This window comes from Lingula anatina, chromosome 8 (genome assembly GCF_051362555.1).
Source record: "Lingula anatina isolate TDL-2025a chromosome 8, LinAna3.0, whole genome shotgun sequence".
NCBI classification, from domain to species: domain Eukaryota; kingdom Metazoa; phylum Brachiopoda; class Lingulata; order Lingulida; family Lingulidae; genus Lingula; species Lingula anatina.
The window spans coordinates 3,655,001-3,674,491 of record NC_141774.1 but is presented as its reverse complement, the minus strand read 5'-3'; the positions used below and the strand labels follow the sequence as shown (position 1 = coordinate 3,674,491).

The 19,491-nt window shown below is 38.9% G+C and overlaps 1 protein-coding gene across 4 annotated transcripts in view; it reads right to left on the bottom strand.

Moving 5' to 3' along the window:
- Nucleotides 1-19,491, bottom strand: part of LOC106180446 (potassium voltage-gated channel subfamily KQT member 1) — a 113,179-nt gene that overhangs the window by 89,410 nt on the left and 4,278 nt on the right. The window contains exon 1 of one of the 4 annotated variants that reach the window (XM_086993980.1): nt 3,062-3,520. The exons of 1 other annotated variant lie outside the window; for it this stretch is intronic. The gene's annotated coding sequence lies outside the window, so the exon portion shown is untranslated. Of the gene's footprint in view, nt 1-3,061; nt 3,521-19,491 lie in introns of those variants that run through there. 2 more of the 4 variants (XM_086993984.1, XM_086993983.1) reach the window with 2 other exon arrangements.

The following is a 19,491-nucleotide window of genomic DNA, read 5'->3' as shown; positions in this document are numbered from 1 at the left end:
GACAAGAAGTGGTGTACATACCAGCCGTACTCAAAAAGGGCGCCTATCGCATGGCCGATGTTACAGGAATGGTAGTCCGTTGGGAACCGTAGTCCGCTTCCCATTACTCTATACAGGTTACATTCGTCCCATATACTAACCCCAATACTTCGACTTAACCTAACCTGTACTCATCATATGGGAGCCCGGACTTCCATTCCTAGGACTACCATTCCTGTCTCATCGGCAACATCACTGCGTCATGACGTCATTAATATTAAAGCGGTAACAAATTCATTTTTCACACCACAATAAGTGAGCAGTTAATATCGGAGGTATAACAATATACGGAGCTGTGACGATGGGGATTTCTTGTATCGATTCTACATTATGAAGCGTTCTATCCCTCATACACATGTACTTTTTATTAGCATGTATAAAGGCCCTATTGACTCCACCAACTTGAGTATAATTATCAATATGTTTTTGTTACGCTGGTTGTATATGTATTAAGTGTAGTCTGGGGTTTGTAAAAATACTTTGTACTTTTTGCTCACGTTGAAATAAATTATCTATCTTTTTATCTATCTAGGGTATTGTCACACGAACTGCACAGTTTCCATTTTGACGGTACATCGACTGTGTTAAACGTCTCGGAAATAACGTCTTAATCCTGGCGCCATTCACATCTTATCTTTATAACCATTCAGTCAATGTGACCACCTGGGACACACACATAGGAAAAACTGGACATTTGATTGAAATAACTGGACTTCTTTCTATTTGGCTTGGTCTTGGACATCTCGTGTGGTCTCTTGAAATTTGGGTGTGTTTCAGTAAAACCCAAGCCTGGGAGGGCAAGTTCACAAGGACCAATCAAATCCTGACCAATAGCCAAAGAAAAGGAGGGGGAGGATAGAAGTACGGGAGCAAACAATCTTCTAAAAAGAGTAAACGAAAAATTAACTTTAGTATCCCCCTCCCCCTGCAACCCCTCCTCGGTCTAAATAAACCTGTTTACGCTCTCCCGGTACGTTTGAATTCAATGTTTCAGCACTATATCAAAACATTATGGCGTAATACCTTGCTTTCCGATCTAAGTAACCGTACTTTATGTCATTTCCTGGATAACGCCGCTGTATAACAGAATTCTTTTGCGGTTAATTGATTAAAGGAAATTAAGACTTGGTTCTGGTAAACATTCAAATATAATGTTTACCAGATCAAATCAGTCTTCAAATCTGCGGAACAAAAAAACTACATCAAATCGATAATTTAGCGTTAGAGAATAGTGTACCGTAATCCTTGTTTTCTAAACAGCAGCGTATACGCCAGGATTGAGGATATAAGCTGGCTTAAATGCTCAATTCATCTCTGTGATTTTTTTATTTATTTAATTTCTTTTTGTCACATAAGAATGAAAAAAGATTCTATATCACAACTCATGAGATGGGCAATCAGAGATAATGAAACAGAGATTGCTATTTTGTCTTAAATCGATCTTATAATTGCTTAATAAGGACCCGTAGTGTGACTAAAAGGAAAGGTGTGCTAAGAAACAAGACATTCCATAGAAAATCAATGCCCAGCACCGTGTGAACTATTGCTCTAGCGCCTGAGGCTCAACCGGTACCTTTCCGCTTGCCTGCAGGTTAAGATAGTACGGTATTCAAAGTGACCCTCTTGGACACCCGGTCAAGCGTATAAACGCGTGGTCAAGCTTGTTTACCCGTCACACTGACCCCTAGGTGCAGTTCGGACTGGTCAGCAAGGTAATGGAGCGTGATTGTTGTTATAACACACACATACCAATCTGAGAATGCACTCATTACTTGAGTTTCGCCGACTTTGTTTAGAAATTTCACATAATAATTCTAAAAATGTTGTTCACGGTTTTAAAAAAAGAACACTTAAATTGATCATGTAAACAACCCACTGAGAATACGCTTAATTATCCCCTTTCAGCTTTCTTACCTGTGTTGTTGGGCTCATTTAAGTATGAAAGCTTGAAGTCCGCGTTGCTGATATTTTAAACACACCACCTCCGCTCGGGAATAATATGACTCTTTAGAGATATTACTCGCAGTATGTTGCTCGTTAAAATCAACTTGAAAATCACAGAGAGCAGCTTAAGTAAAAACCAGGGAGTGTCGACCCCAAGACGCTCTTTTTTGACACGGGGTCTTGTTCACAGCGAGTAGATTAGATTTAATCCAGTACAGGTAATATTGTACTGTACCCAACACTGCGCTTTCCAACACAATATCCATTGTTTCCCCCTATTCAGTAAATGTTGCAATCAAGATTGGTCAGTAATATTTGTTTTTCCATATCTCGTGTCCAGCTAATCGCGGTTGTCATTCACAGTCACCATAACCTGATCTCAGCGAGAGGATCACTTAATGTCAGGTGTGGTTCTCCTTATGAAACGCGCACCATATTTCATCCATTTTTTTTTTCTAAAAAAAACAAACTTCACTGTGGAGAGGAATTTTTTAAAGCTAGGTACAAGACTTAGTGCATGTAAAACCTCGTATGGCGCCTCCCTCCTTACAAAATCCGGGATTATTTCGAAGAGGAGCCAATTTGTGCGTATCAACAGCGAATCAATATATATCTACTCGCGGTGCTTCTGGATATTCTGCGCAAATATTATGTTCTGAGCGCCCAGTCTATTCTTGTATTTCTAACAGGAAGGTAATCCTAGCGCCTTGGGTGGTTTGTCGCCTTTAGCACGCAAGATGTCTTTTTTTTTAAACATACAATCTAATCAACAGCAACGACGAATATGGCTTAATTCACTAGGGGCGCAACGAGGGCCACCTTTGAATTAAAAGCTTGCGATTAAAAAGCAGTTAGATAAATTTTTACCTGTCTCTTGCTTGACTGTTCACTTTTGCGGGTTGTGGTCCGATGCCAAACGGTTGGACTGAAAGCGGTGTCTTGTAATAGATCGCGAGATACATGTACGTACAAATTTGTTTAGGGATTGACCCGCTCCACTAAAGAAATCATTTTCCCGTAACCACTATTAAGACGTGTTTATGAGAGCTCAGTCTTTGCACAAGCGCGTGACCCTTACCTTTTTCTCTATCAGGAAACACTCGGTCTAGCTTGAAGTGGTATTTAGTGCGTGGTTTTTAAACGACGTCACGTATTCCAGGTTGTGTAAGTCTGTCACTTAAGAACAGCAAAATCCCGGCTAGCGATTTGTTCACTTCTTTCCTTGAGTCTCATTTTCTTGTCGAATATGTTTTCACTGGTTAATCCGAAATAAAAAGGCATCCAAACCTGTTCGTCCTTCTGCAATTGTACGCTTCCCGTTTGGAGTATCTCTGCTGTACTAGTAGAATCAAACATGTACGCGCAAATACTATAAACCTTAAAGCTCTCAAACCTGTATCACCCAGACTCAATAAACGAGCCGCCCACTCCAGATAAAACCTCGCTCGTGACTATAAAATATGCAAAAGCCACGTTGCACGATGATCAGCCGGGCGCCCCCTACTAAAAAAGAAAAAAAAACACCAACTCCTCTTAAGTCCGCCGGTGAAGATAAAGACTAACCCGGCTATCAGATACTTGTGCTTTGCCCGAAGTTGTATGTTTACGGTTTCGTTCACTCGCGGTATACTTGAAATCGGTCCCGGAGCGGATGAACCGGGAGTTCTAAGCATGTATATTTGAACCTGTATGTAATGTGGCTCGCTTTGCTTGTGTAAACCTAAGATATTATATGTAGGTATGAAATCAACTAACTACAAAATCAAGACCAAGCCTTGTTGTTTTTAAATGTAAAGAGAAAGCTCTGAATGTTATCACTATATTCCGACTCACCATTCCTTACGTCTCTGCGTTAGAAAAACAAAGCTATGGCGATTTAATATAATTGATTTATATAATATATATCTTAATCATTTTTATCTATAAACTTCTTTGTATTTTATGTTGTACAGTCTATCGAACATTTTATGGATTTTAGACACGAAATAAATATATAATTATATTATTATTTAAGATGAGGAGAATGGTGGTAAATACAAAATTTAAAACAATTGTGTAAAATGTTACTTAGTAGTTGGCATAAAAATGAATTCTCCGTGAATTCTGAATATTTATATCAAAACAACATCTTAAGTTTTGAACAGTTGAAGCTTATTAAGATTATTAAGGTAAGAACAGCGCTAGATCTAAGCAGGACAATTACATTTGGTGTGGCAACAGTTTAGCTTTAAATGCAGTTAGAAAGCAATCTTGTATCCCAGAGCTATAACAAGCGCTAGATCAACTGTAACAAGTTCGAAATAAGGGCTCAACAAATATGTTCAAAATATTCTTTATGTCTAGTATAAACGCAGCCTATATCATATCATCCAAGCGGTAGAATTAAAGACATTTATGAGGTCATTAGTTCCAGCGAAAATTGTTGTCAATTGTTGTCCATTATAGTCGAACATATTAAATCACCTTTAAGATAGGTCTAATTTTGGGCCGATGTGAATACTACCGGTTTAAATAGGCACCTTTCAAGCGGCACGGTGTCTAAGCTGTGCTTAAGGTGCAGCAATTCACAATGCATAACAAACACACTAGGGTAAATATGGCTTTATAACACGATCAATAGACAAGTATTGATCTCTGATTTTTACCTCATCTAAGCCGCAGTGGGGAGGGCCTGGCACGGGAACTGAATGCTGTGATTTGGGGAGATTTCCAGACGCTTAAACCCCCTTTACACTGGACGGCGTCCTTTCTACGTCCTCTGTGCGACCATGAAACTGACATCGCTGTGGTCGTAGAAAGGAGGCACAAGCATCGCTTTGGTTGCAAAATGAATGCTCAAAGATCGGCCAGTTGTCAGGACGTAAAGTATTTTTTTACTCTCAAACGGGACCGTACTACGAAATGCAGAAAGGACGCCGATCAGTGTAAAGGGGGCTTTAGGAGGAATAAAACAAACAGCGCGTCAGGCTACAGCGATATTCAAGAAGCAGCTTGAATAGATACCAAATAGAGAGAAAACTATCTCATTTCAGCTAATCTGTGCCAAAGGGGGACGTTCTAATCTTAATGATACTAATCCGTGAGATTTACCGGCTCAAATGATGCATTTGCTGTTTTTCAGTTCGAGAATGAAATAAATGGAGAAATATATAGCTGATGAAAAGCTGCTTCAAAACGAATGCAACCCTTAACGATGAAAAAATACACTCGTAACTTTTCTTGTGCCGTCCACCAAATTCTAGGGATGATATTTCAAACTGGTTTAATAAAGTCGTGTCTATAAATGCTTTGTTAATAAGTATAATGTGGAGATAACTGGAAGAAGACATATATAGATATAAATATAAATCTACTAACTGTTATAAAATAAAAGTACACATATGCTCAATTCGCAATATAGCCACCGTCATGTTACCACCGTCACGTCCCGGAAAGCAGGGTCCAATAAAAGAAATAAAAAGCGTATTGGATGGGTAAATTTTATATAGCTCGGAGATAATCCTAGGAGTTCTGAATACCATAGTCATTTCTTACAGTACTAATTACTTCAGCTTATTTCCCCGCACACCACACACGCGTTTCTATCTGACGTTAGTACATGCCTTACTAGTTGATCGCTTCATCAAAAAACAACTGGGACGGGGAGGTGATTACAATTAAAGAGAAAACATTTAAAAATGATTAATTTGATAACCGTCGTGCTGCCATGCGCTTACCACGCTCTATTTAGTGATATCTGTGTAATTTCCACAAGTTACAAAAATAGTGACAGTTTCTAAAAATAAGATTTTCAAGGCACGATTTTAGAGAAGAATTTTGGAAGATCAACTGAACTACAAGTATATTACAGTATTATATTCTGTGTTACAGTCGCATCATTTGGGCTTAGCTGCCTTAAAATATATATTAAATAAGCAATACACAGGGTGAAATTACCTTCATACGCCGTAAAAGAGCTCACAACTTGGTTATTTTCAAACTAATGTAGGGATTTTTTTCAAGATATACATAATGCTGTACACAATTTTCATTATCAGGATCCTCAATGTTTGCACTTGTCTGTGTATCAGCGATCCTGTATAATACCCGCACTGTAACTTCCACAGGTCAATAACCTGCTTGCTTTTTCACACCACTATTCCAGGAAATAAAACCGGAAAAATAACATTTTGCCAATTACAGCTATTGACCGCGCGTTAAATCATTATTTACAAACATGTTTGAGCCAATTTATAAGCAATACTGGTAGATTATTCTCACCGTTAAGGGACGGGTTATGACGGGTAATGTATCCTGAGCCCCCCCCCCCCCCCCCCCCCACCCACCCACCTCCTCCATCCCAACCCAACCCCTTCATTTCTAGAGGTAAAAAGTAACACTGACATTACTGTCTGGTTTACAACTTTTATTAGAGATTAGGCATTCGTCTTCTTTGTACAGTCTGCGAGTAAATATATATAACAGAGCACTGACGCAGGCTTTAAGCGAAATATGGGGAAATATGCCCTTTATCACAGAAATCATGGTGTTCTGTACACTACGGGACTCCTCCCCCCCCCCCCTCATCCCCTCCTTCCCACCTGAAATAATGAAAGAAGCGAGAGCAGCAAGCTAAAGCCCCCTTTACACTGGACGGCGTCCTTTCTGCGTCCAGCAGTACGGCCCCATTTGAGAGTTAAAATTATAATACTTTACATGCCGACAACTGGCCGATCATTGAGCATTCATTCTGATACAAAATCGATGCTTGTGCCTCCTTATTAGGACCACAGCGATGCCAAATTTCATGGTCGCACAAAGGACGCAGAAAGGACGCCGTCCAGTGTAAAGGGGGCATAAATTACCTTCCTCAAAAGACCACCTCACAGTATCTAAGTATTGCAGCATACCCACAAAAATCTCCGTTTTCATGTTCAAATAAATTAGATACAACGCATGCACAGTGTGAGGGTGTTCAGGATGCTAGTGGTCAGTAGATCTTCCAAACATCTATTTTGTCTATTTCATTTTCAAATATATTTTACACATGTTTATAATAATAATAATATTAGTATGATATCTATATTTCACAATAAAAACATTGTAAATAACTCATAGAAATATAACATATTCTGTTTTACCACAAAAACGGCAGTTATAGCTATTATTCTGATATCTGAGCTTGTCTTTAGACCACGTGACCTCCACTGATGTCTATACTCTGCTAAAATCTCTTAAGAGATTTTAACAAAAAACCAAACTTTTTAGAAAAATACCAGGGACTAACTTTGAATGTAAAAATGGATTCATTAACCATTGGTAAGTATGGGAAAATTGTTGTTTACTTCAGGAAAATTCATTTTTTGGCCGAAACGAAGAGTTATTATCACTTTAAGCTACAAAGATTTCTGAGACTTTATCCAATACGTATATGTGTATGATAGGCTGTACAAGTCAATCGTCATATAAAACAATAAACACAATCACTAAAATATCTTTAAATATTTCATTCATGTGAGTGCCATCTGTTCTTAGTAATTTTAGGTCTGTTGGACCAATGAGGTACCGAAAGATTTGACTGAGTGATTAGGTCAGAAGAACATAATTATTACTAAATATTACGGAATCATATATCCAATGCAATATTAGAGTTAGGATAGGTTTTATAGTTTGATCATTATCTCCGCAAGAGTAGCGATGCAGCCAGCTGGATCACATAGCTCTCGGCATCATTTGTCTCGTCTCATTACCTATTGGGTTTTAATGGTAGTTATCGCGTGACTTGGCGGCCATCTTGGTTTTTGCTACATGTTTTGGAGTGGAAACAAATAAAGCCTTTGTACCAAGAAAGTTTCATTCGTGTCTATTAATGGCATAATGCGGTTCCTTTAGTGATAGACTTATCAGGGTGGGCCTAATTTTCTTATATAAGTTCATTTTTATATACCGTTGACAGTTAGCGAGCATATAACGGTACGTGCGTATATAATGGTGTAGTATGGTAAGGTAAAATGCCAACCCGGAATGACATTTCAATCCCTGTCTTTTCCCAAACCCAACACCGTGAGATCCACAAAATAATAAGCCATGTACTCGGTGCTCCCAAATTCCCTTATCGGCGCACCTTTCCAACACTACCTTCCAGCGGCGAAGGACTGGCGGCATCTCAAATACTAATTCTGTTTCTTTACGCCCTAGACCGCCCAGATAATGTGATGTAAACCTGCGCGAGAACTTGCGAGGCCCCATGTCGACTCCTAGAAATGCACAAAATGAACACGTGCCAATGCCCAAGAGGACAGCGACATAAACCACAAAAGATGTCACAAAAAATGTCAAAGCATCGCGGTTACAACGACTGAATGGAATGTTTATAAATACATTAATCGACAATACTTGCATATCTGTCAACTTATCCCTGCATTGGCCCCGAAACAGCGGCGGAATCGTGATCAGAGATGTGTGGAACCCTTGCTTTATCTTTGAGCAAAGAGGTCTGTACTGTTGGCAAGTCTTCATGGAAATGACAAATGGGCGATTGTAATCAAGTCTTGTTTCAGTTCTACCCGTCAATTTCAAGTTTTTTTTGGCTTGGGAAATATAATTTAACTCGACACAAAGCATGTTAACTCCAATGTTCCCTGGGGCAATATACAGTTTATCTGATGGAAATTACTTGTCTGAAAACGAACTTTTAATCACGACATACAAGTATCAGTTTAGTTCCCTTCGGGTGCCAATAATAAAAGTACATCTGTACCCTGAACGTCAGATTTTGGTGGAAAGGCACATCTGTGACCAACATAAAAGGGGATGCAGACACATGGGCGTCCGAAGAGGGGGGTCAATGGGGTCACTTGACCCCCCTGAAATTTTGGAACTGCATTTTATTGCGGGTACCCAGCCAATCATTATCTCACCCTTCAATGACTTTGACCCCCCTGGAAAATTTTCTGTGGACGCCCATGCACAGACAGTACTAGTGTGATGGCCAGACCCTTTGCCGGCGCTATAGACATCAGGGTGATTGGATGACACCAGAAGATACTGACTAGACAAGTTGAACTTGGCCTTTAGCTTCATCTAGTCGGCAACAGAACGTAACCAATTTTGTTAAAGGTGATGAAATGTTCATCTTTTTTGTTCAGAAACGAAAATCGGAATAGCGTTTTCTATATAGGCTTTCATATGCCTTTGATAAATCTGATAGGTAATACTTTGTAGTGAGAAACCAATTTTGCCCAAGACGATGAAATGTTCATTTCAATCATTTTAGATTCACAAACAAAGTTGTGACAGGAAGTCATCACCACATCTAGACAAAGGTATCAATTCTCTACAATCTCTCGAAGTGATTGCGGAAAGCAACTCCGGATTTGTTCAAAACGGTAGAATAATATAGAGCCCATTCTATTTATTATCGAAGAAGCAATCTACATCAGATGAATCCTAAAAGCTATTACATGTAAACCATACGTGAATGAATCCTATAAGGACCTACAGGACCACTTCAAAAGGGGCTTACATAAAATTTGCGTTTCATTTAAGCGACCAAATGAAGTGGATACCATAACGATGTCTCTCATAGGCTAAAGGCAGAAAACAACCAATTCTGGCTTTGAGGAGTTAGAGAGCTCAATGTTCTAATTCCCTCTTTTAATCCTATGTGGAATGCATTGCTACTTTACCTATGCACAATATCTAAACATTAGAAATACGTTTACAACAAAAATCTTTGTCATGCACAGTTAACAAAATCAGCTGAAATAAAACCACTACAGGTGAAACGAAACTAAGGGTACGTGTAACAGAAAGTCCGCCTTCTATATAGTTATAATGGTTAGGGTTAGTCTGACATAAGTGGGTCAAAATGTAGGGCGAGGCTTACCTTTACAAATGAAAGGGAAGCGGACTCTCTGTTATGGGGGACTCTCTGTCACGTTACACCGGCATTATGCTGAACGACAAGAATAAAAATTGAGTGTGATGCCTAATGGAATCGCTCTGCAATACCCCCTGTCCATCAGCGTTCTTGGTCCATATTTTTATAAGTCCTAGAATAATTATGAAAAAAATTCTTACGTAATCGACCACGTGACAGACAAAATAAGTTCCATTACCTGGGTCTGGTAAGCTAGAGCCAGACATGCTGCCGTCTGGATATTTACCTAGAAAACAGTACATGCTACTGGGTATTTGCGCAGGAGATCAGTCGGAAAATCCGACGTATTTCAAACTTAAGCAGTCTGACAATCCGGCGTGTGATAATACGCCGATAATACGCCGTGTGATATTTCTTTAAGTCCTAGAATGAGTATGAAAAAGTATTTGTTACTTAATCGACCACGTGACAGACAAAATAAGTTCCATTACCTGGGTCTGTTAAGCGAGAGCCAGACATGCCGTCGCCTGAGTATTTACCTAGAAAACAGTGTATGCTACTGCATATTTGCGCATGAGATCAGTTGGAAATAACCCTAGGAATTTCAAATTTAAGCAGTCTGACAAACCGCCGTGTGATGATACGTTTGTCAGGAATGACAACAAATGACTTCAGTCTGTCATGTGCAGGAATACATGCACGTGTTTCCCGCACGTGCGCGCGTGCGGCACACATAGGAGAATTCACATGTAGCCGCAGGTCGATAGACAGTTTGGTAATTATTTTCTCCACCGCAAACCTTAAGTTGCCTGTGGCTTTTAGAGTCAAGGAGCGGTCTTCCATCTACGGTTTACATTTGACCTCCATACACTGTATTTTCATATGGAATATAACATGCTATTTCAGTGGCGTGTCATGGACATAATTGTATGTGCCCAATGGGTCTGATAGCTCAAGGGTCGAAGGTTTATTGGTTATAAAATATGGACACTGACTAAATTTTGTTTAAAAAAACTAAATTAGTTCAAATGTCCACTGGATCTATAAGTTTAATGTTCGACGTCTCACTGGAAAGTGTCACTCCTAGAGACATCAAATTTTGAAAGCAACCGTGCTGTCGAATGATTATATTTATGGTATTTCACAAGGAAGAACGTCTTAACTAGGATAGAAGATGATATATTTTGGGTGTAAAGAAATATAAATATGAATCCCTGGAAAACCATGGCGAAACTCGCATATGCACCTGTTCTGACATTTTACTCTCCGTCGTACAAATGTACGAGAATGATCCCGCTCAACAGCAATGACATATTGCTAACTGCGCGGTTGATTTTTATATCTTCTTTTTATTTCTTTTTATTTATTTTTTTATTTTGCTTATTTGTTTTTCAGCGACATTTGGGGCAATACGCTGTAACTTGATCTTGTTGGCTTCGAAAAATATATTCTACGCTATGCAAAAGATAATGCGGTTGTTCGTCCCGTGTCGTCTTATCACAATGTTGACTTACTACCTTGGGGAGTGTCAGTATATCTACCTTAACACAGCCGAGCCAACTCTGCCAGGAAGTCAGTTATCGTTAATAAAATCCACTTCTTCTTCACAAATTAGTTTCCTGACAACAGAGTGGATAATCTGTTTGGAGCATTTTTCATGTTTATCTTCTTTTCTGAAAACACCCAGCCATACATCATCTGCTTTAAGCTATCAATTCAGCTTAAGGAATGCCGCGTCATGTCTTGAGTTGTATAGGTACCCAAGCTTAACATGATATATTACTTAGATGCCAATGAAATCATGCGAAAAATTGGGTGAATGTTGCGACTGGTGGCGAATCACACGTCGCTATTGTTATGCCACAAAACCAACTTTGTCTCTATCACATACCCCTCCAAAGCTTTTCATCTAACTCTAAAAGTTGTCAGAGGACATCATGTAGGGACATTTTTACGACTGCTCGAGGAGCGAAATTTGTCCCACTCTTACAAATGTGTAACAAGAGAAAATGCCGCAAAATCAAAGATTGTTAATATTGCGGATGAATGACTTAATGTTGGCTATCAAATACTGCCAAAGGCCGCAAATCTAAAAAAAGTGAGTGGGCAAAATACTCCTCAAATTATATGCTTTTAATCCGTTCTCCTTTTCTTACAGTCAGTTACTCTTTAAAATTCCATTAAATGTCCATCAATGTCTCCTTATTCCTCATCAAGCAATGACCACCTTGATAACAGAAAGACGAAAGTGTGTCGATAGATTTCCACTTGGCGAGGGACATTATGGCCAATCTTTGGACCCATTCATCGATTTTTTTTAACATAAGCAGCATTGGGCCATTTTTTTTTTTTTTTTACTTTACTGATTACAGCGACTATGATGTCGCCTTTGTTGTGATATGTGCCTATTATGGTTGTGTTGTTCTTTACCCGAGTTTCATTTTGTCGCCCCTCCCCCCCCCCCCCCCCCCAACACTCGCCCCCTCCCCTGCATAACTCACTACAAAGATACAGAAGGCAATTCCGGTGAAACATAACCTGGGGTTGACTCCCTGTAAATAACCTATAAGCAAATGTGGTTTTATGTTGTGGTCAGCACAACAGCAATTGAAACTTTTCTGAGCACATTAGTCTTAAATTGGGCTTCATACGCACGCCAACATCTGAATCTCTGCTCGCAGATAAAAATTAATGATAGCTATTCTTAATAGGCTTAAAAACCCCTTTACACTGGACGGCGTCCTTTTTGCCTCCTTTGTTCGTCCATGAAACTGGCATTGCTGTGGTCGCAGAAAGGAGGCACAAGCATCGATTTGGTCGCAAAATAAATGCTAAATGATCGGCGCCAGTTGTCGGCACATAAAGTATTTTTAACTCCTAAACGGGGCCATACCACGAGACGCAGAAAGGACGCCGCCCGATGTTCAACTTTGAGAACAACAATAGCGTTAGATGGAGTATTGTAGTAAAGGCCAAGTGATTGGGAAAAGCATCGGAATCTAATAATCTTGACAAATTGATGACTTAAAGGCACGATGATGTACTTTTAACATTGTTTGGCGTTACAATACATCAGATTATGGCAAAATAATCATGTCGATCGAGAGAGAAGTAAAATGGCAGAGCGGGATGTTAAATTTCTTTCTCTGCACAGAATGCCAGGGACGGGAGAATAAGGTGGCACAAGATGAGGGAAGACCTGTGACCCCGGGAAATTGTACAGTGTACAGAAATTCTCAATTCAAGACTACACACACGCGCGCACACACACACACGCACACAAACAAACACACACATATACACAAAAACACACACACGAACACACACACGCACACGCATACATACACACACAAACACACACACACACACACACAAGCAAAAGCGTGCATGCAAGCACAGACAGAGAGTGAGAGAGAGAGAGAGAGATTCAGGATTTTAACTTGAAGACAGACAAACTTGACCTCCATAGTCGAAGATGTTTATATATCTGGTACATGTATGACCCAACCGCGGGAACAAACCCAAGGTCTCCTGCAACAGAGACAAGCATTCTAACACCAAACAGTAGAGTCACCCATAGTTCATTCAATCTTAGCCTTAAAACACTAGCACTATCCTCATCAAAGTGGCATACTTGTGATCTAAATTGGGTTAACGTTAACTGAAATTGTCGGTCTTGAGATTAAGACAGCTAAACCTTCGCCACCTCCTCATATTGTACGCTTTTAATTCCGTTCTCCTTTCCTTACTATCCGTTTCTCTTTAAAATTCCATCAAATGTCCATCAATGTCTCGTTATTCCTCATCAAGTCTTGACCACCGTGAAAAAAAGGCGACAGGGTGTCGACAGATTCCCGCATGGTGAGGGATATAATGGCCAATCTTTGGATCCTCCGATCGATTTTTTTTTTTTTTTTTTTTTTTTTTTTTTTTTTTTTTGAACATCAGCAGCATTGTGCCATTTTTTTACAGCTTCTAAAATGTCGCCTTTCTTGTGATATGTGCCTAGTGCGGTTGTGTTGTTATCTATCTGAAGTTATGTCGGCGCCTCTCCACTCCAACACCTTGCCTTTCCTGCATTACTCACTGCAGAGACAATGACATATGGGAGGTCAACCTATGCAAAAAACAGTCCCAGTTTAACGCAAAAAATATTTTTGAAGTAGAATTGATTCATTTTATTACTAACATATCCAAAGTTATCTGGCCACCTTAACGCCAGAAAAATCGAAAAATATGATAAACCATTTCATTCCAAAGAAACGTCGTTTTTTTTTTGTTTTTTTTTTCAAAGTGATGGACATACGGATATTAGGATATTACTACCATCCACTAAGACATCCGTCTTACCGAACGTATGTGCAAAGTGTGCCTATATTTAGTTCCACTGGCAGTTATGTCGGCGTTGTACGCAACTTTGGAATCCTTTCAGATAAGGAGACGTTACAAGAACAAACCCATGTTATAAACGACACGTCATTATTATTTTAGTAATAATCTTAAAAGATTGGTATTTTAAAAAAATAGCAACTCATGGAAAGTTGATTAAATGCATAGGAATGACAGAATAGCCGAAGGAAGTTTACTAAATGATAAAAGAAGAAGATTTATAGATATTCACAATTAAACTGCAAAGTAAGTATAAACTATAAATTCCAATATAAGTATAAAGTTTACCAGTCAGTTTTGAAATTAGCATGCTGTGTTTACTGTAAAAAACCAATAGAAAAGTAGAAACTTCCTGTAGCTGCCTCCTATAGCTGCGCTGTTGTTAATGCAATAGCTGCGCGAAGAAAAAAAATCCAGCGGACATTCACCCAAGAAACTGGCACAGATAATCAGATCGTTTGATAAATCACAGGGCATGATTGCCAGCGCGCCGTGTATTAAATTGGCTGAATTACGAGCATCCTCTGTTCTGACAAATATCCGAAAAGTGAGTGAATTATGGGAACGGTATCAGAAGGGGAATTACTGGGATGTTAAAACCATCAATGTTATCAAATAGTGCCACTATTGCTAATTACATCATCGTAACTGTGAAAGAAATAACACGGCAATTGCCTTGGAACAGAGTTTGATTGAAACGTTCTTTCCGTCTACGTGAATGACTGCGCTAAGCGAGTACGGGTTGGGAGGAAACGCTGGGCTCAGTTTAGCTTTGTCATCAAATTGTCGGCACAAAAAAATATCAGGACTGTAGCTAAAAGTAGCATAACTGATTATTTTGCAAGTTCTTTTATTTTTTGCATCCTTATTATTATTATTTATTTATTTTTTTATGCATCTTTTTAAATTATTTTATTTATTTTCTGAATATCACTGTACGATCTCATTCCAAAGCAGCCAAGGACAAGCAGGCACAAAATCAGAACATTCGTTTTTTCTCACGAGAAAAAAAGGCCATTACTGCCATGCAATTCTCCAGCTTATGCAGCACTACAAATTTCTTCAAAATACGTAACACATATACACAAATGTCTAGAAACGTGCACCTGCTCTTGGCAAAGACCTTTTCAAATTAGATTTTCCGTTCTTAGATGTTACCTACGGCTTCTAAGGTTAGACAATTTTGCTTTCATTGCATCTTGGCACGAGTTTCGAGGAGCGCATATGAATTTGTTTTTACTATGTGACCTTTGTCAGTTATTGGCAACGAATTGTATATATTCCTACCAACGAAAAACACTAGAAAACCACCGCTCCATTTTCTCCTCTTTTCTTAGAATCCCCCCCTCTCTCTCTCTCTCTCTCTCTCTCTCTCTCTCTCTCTCTCTCTCTCTCTCTCCATCACACATATTCACGAGCGCACACCGTTATTTTACAGAAAAGGCGCATGCACCTGCGACTTGAAATGTCGAAAAGCATTCAACACTCGAACTCGCCCCTGACTTCCTAAATGCATTTGCCCTGATGATGATTCCTTCGGAGTGATATGAACCATGTGTAAATTTATCTAGTATATTTACAAGATATAAAGGCAGGCCTGTAAAAATACTGCCTTCTCTTTTCGTAGGGTAATACAGCAAATCGTGAAAATGGAGTAGTAGATGAGCGATATACAGGTGAAATGATTTGTAAACAATCCTGGGAAATGTCAGCTCTGATATATGCAAACTGTGATATAGCAGAAATAAAGCCTGGCTGTTTTCTGTTGAAAATGAAGGAGAGAGAGAGAGAGTAAGCTCAGGTCAGAGAGGGAGAGAGAGAGAGAGAAAGAGTAAGCTCAGGTGAGAGAGAGAGAGAGAGAGAAAGTTAGCTCAGGTGAGATAGAGAGAGAGGAAGAGAGAGAGAGGAATCTCAGGTGTGAGAGAGAGAGAGAGAGGAAGAGAGAGAGAGGAAGCTCAGGTGAGAGAGAGAGAGGAAGAGAGAGAGAGGAAGCTCAGGTGAGAGAGAGAGAGAGAGAGAGGAAGAGAGAGAGAGGAAGCTCAGGTGTGAGAGAGAGAGAGAGAGAGAGAGAGAGAGGAAGAGAGAGAGAGAGAGGAAGAGAGAGAGAGTTAACTCAGGTGAGAGAGAGAGTAGCCTCAGTTACAGGTGGATATCACAGATGCACAAACCTGATTACCGGTACGCGTAATGTTTAGACAATTTACTGAAATGAATGGGTTGAAAGGGGAATTTGGAGCGATGGGGAGGAAATTGGTGGGGATAAGAAAGAATTCATATCACAGAAATTTTTGAGGTTATCCGGGTTTAATAATTATTTCAAACTAAATAAATTTCCTGATGCAGTAAAAGCATGAGAATTTTTCTTTCAGGTTTCCCTGAATATGCTTCTATCAATTTGCTTGATCTCTCTCTCTCTCTCTCTCTCTCTCTCTCTCTCGGCAAGGTATATCCAAGCAAACTGCACAAACGGTAACACCAACATGACAAGCATCAAGACACTGACGCACCCTTGGCTGTACTTGATATGCCAAAATGTTTGTAACTGACTTACTAATTGGCACCGTAGACGTATCTCCAACATGGCAGTTGCTATGTTTGAACCTCTTAGTCTTAGATTCTTAGAACTGTAAGGCTCGTGAGAATTTTTTCTGAGACATTGATCGAGGCAAAAAGGACAGAAAATGCATAATAGCAAAGTACCTTTAACAAACCTTCCTCTTTTTATCTTATGTCAAAAACGTTATCATTTGACATTCGATTTTTAAGGTTCGTGGAATTGTCCTTTAAGAAAGACTATTCTACGAACTACTTGTAGCTAAAGGTGATTAAAGTTAATGAAGTTTACCTTAGACGTGAGAACTGTGCGACATAAGGCTTCTTACTGATATACTGTACGCCATTATTGCCTCTCCGGGGAATTTATAACAGTCTTTTAATTTTCCTCCCCTGGTCGTAACTAACTATCTTACTTGTTACGTCTTTCGTCTTCAATTATGGGAAGGAACGGTTAATTCTAAAACTAATTAAATCAGTGGACACTATTTTAACCAGTGGCTAAACATGCCAAGCCGAAAGTGACCGTATGTTTAGAAGATATGGAGTTAGGTCAGTGTAGTTTATTTCTCACATATACACCTACTTGACGTGGCAGCTCTTGAAATGGCTAGAAATGGCACAATTAACAAACGTCTTGGCCTCATCGGCGATATGTTGATGTTACTGAGTTCTAAAATAAAGCATAACCAATATGTATATGCGTGCATGACATCTTTTCTTCAGGATCAGAGTTATACAAAAGCGAACAAATGGATACTTACATTATTATTTTATTTATTTATTTTTATTTTTATTTATTTTAATTTTTTGAAAAAAAAACTTTCAGTATTCGAAAAACAACATATGTAGAATATCATCACCCAACATTTTAAGGTCGATAAGTAGATATTAGACTGGAGTCTTATATTACTGGTGGTGAGAGTTAGGCCTTAAAATTAAAGTAAAAATAGTATACCAAACTAGTCGTATTCTCACACAAAAGAACAGATCTTGTATCATTTCTGATTATCATTGTTTGTAATAACAGACGTATGAACATACACGTAGACCAGTACGAAGGTATTTTCTTGTCTTTACATGTTGTTTTGACGTTAGATCTGACAATTAAATGATGCCAAAAATAATATTGGCACAAAGGGAGTTTGTCACAATCTTAATTAACCTGTACTGTTGGAGTTTCTTCACACTGAAACAATTAAAAACTAAATAAAACCTTTTTCGACGTAATTAATGCCTAATGAAGCTGATCCCTGTTTCGCTGGTTTGCCACTGATTGGAGAAAACATTTTGGCCAACTCTCACAAATGCACAACAACAGAAAGGATCGCAAAATTTTAGGTTAAAACCGATTGTTAAAATTGATGCCATTTATCAACTGTTGTCAAAATTTCAACTTAGAATATGGACAAAAAATCGTTCTCGGAGCGGCAGCAAGTCCACTGTAAGATTCAAGTGGCTACAATACGGGGACTTCGCCAGGAAAATAAATTGTCCATGAAATACATTAAGACTTTAAAAGTCCAAATACACTCTAACCCAGGGATGGTCTTAGTCCTTAACGTTCCCATCATTTCATTTAAAACTTCCAAATGGTCTGTGGAAAAATAATGGCAGCAATGATTTCGCGGTCACGCATTCGCTGAAGTGATTCCAGGAAGCCATTATCGTCTGCAGCAACCAATCTCAAGACAATTATAAAATAGCTCTTCCAGTTTATGTCTATCAAGAGGAGTGTTACAAAACATCATTACTGCAACAGAAATTTCCAAGTGGCGTTTTACCTGTCATTTTATTCGTTTCGTGGGGGGGGGGGCATAATGTTTTTGCATCATGTTTTCGTTGTTGTTGTTGTTATTGCTGCTGCTTCTCTGCTGTTGTTGTTGTTGTTGTTGTTTGACTCAAAGCATTTTTCTTATAGACCTGTAGACATAAGACAATTCCTCTGAATAGTTTACTCTATCAAAACCTACATAGAACTAATCAGATTCGATTCAATTTTTCTCCATATGTCGACTTAAAATTTCAAAATACCACTGTCAGCACAAAGTTGTGATTTTTGCTCAAATCCTGCCATGTTCCAGAATATTGAATTTATTTAGCCTTAATACTCGTCTCTATCCCCCAGATTATGTCAGAGATGAGAGTGGTATGATTACCCCCTCCCTTGGGGTGCTATGTCTGAGTTAGACGAAGAGCGTATTGCTGGGGTCGATACCATATTGGCGAGGAAATTATTCATAATGCCACAAGTGAAAGGCAATCTCGACTCCAGAATTGCTCAGAATCCTCTTTGTTTATAGGCGGATGAACAACAATGCAGCAAACACTGGTATTTTATTATATAGTTGGGTAAAAAACGATTCCTTTTGGTGTCACATCTTTACGCGTTGTAGAGGGACCATTTAATTTAATAGCCATTATAATTTGTGTATTATTTATAGATATATTCAGACATAATAAAATTGATGGAAAATGGAACGTTTATTGCTCATGTATCTACCGTAAAATTTTAATATATTCAGATCTACGTATGTGGCAGGTTGTGTGTCGGAAATAAAAGTTAATTTAAAATGCTATCTGTAATTGATGGAAACAGTTTAGTTTTAATTTATTCAGATGTTATGTGGCAAGCTGCATGTCAGCTATGGGGTAAATTTAAAATGCCAATTAAGTAAAAGTATTTTAAATAGGTGACAGACACA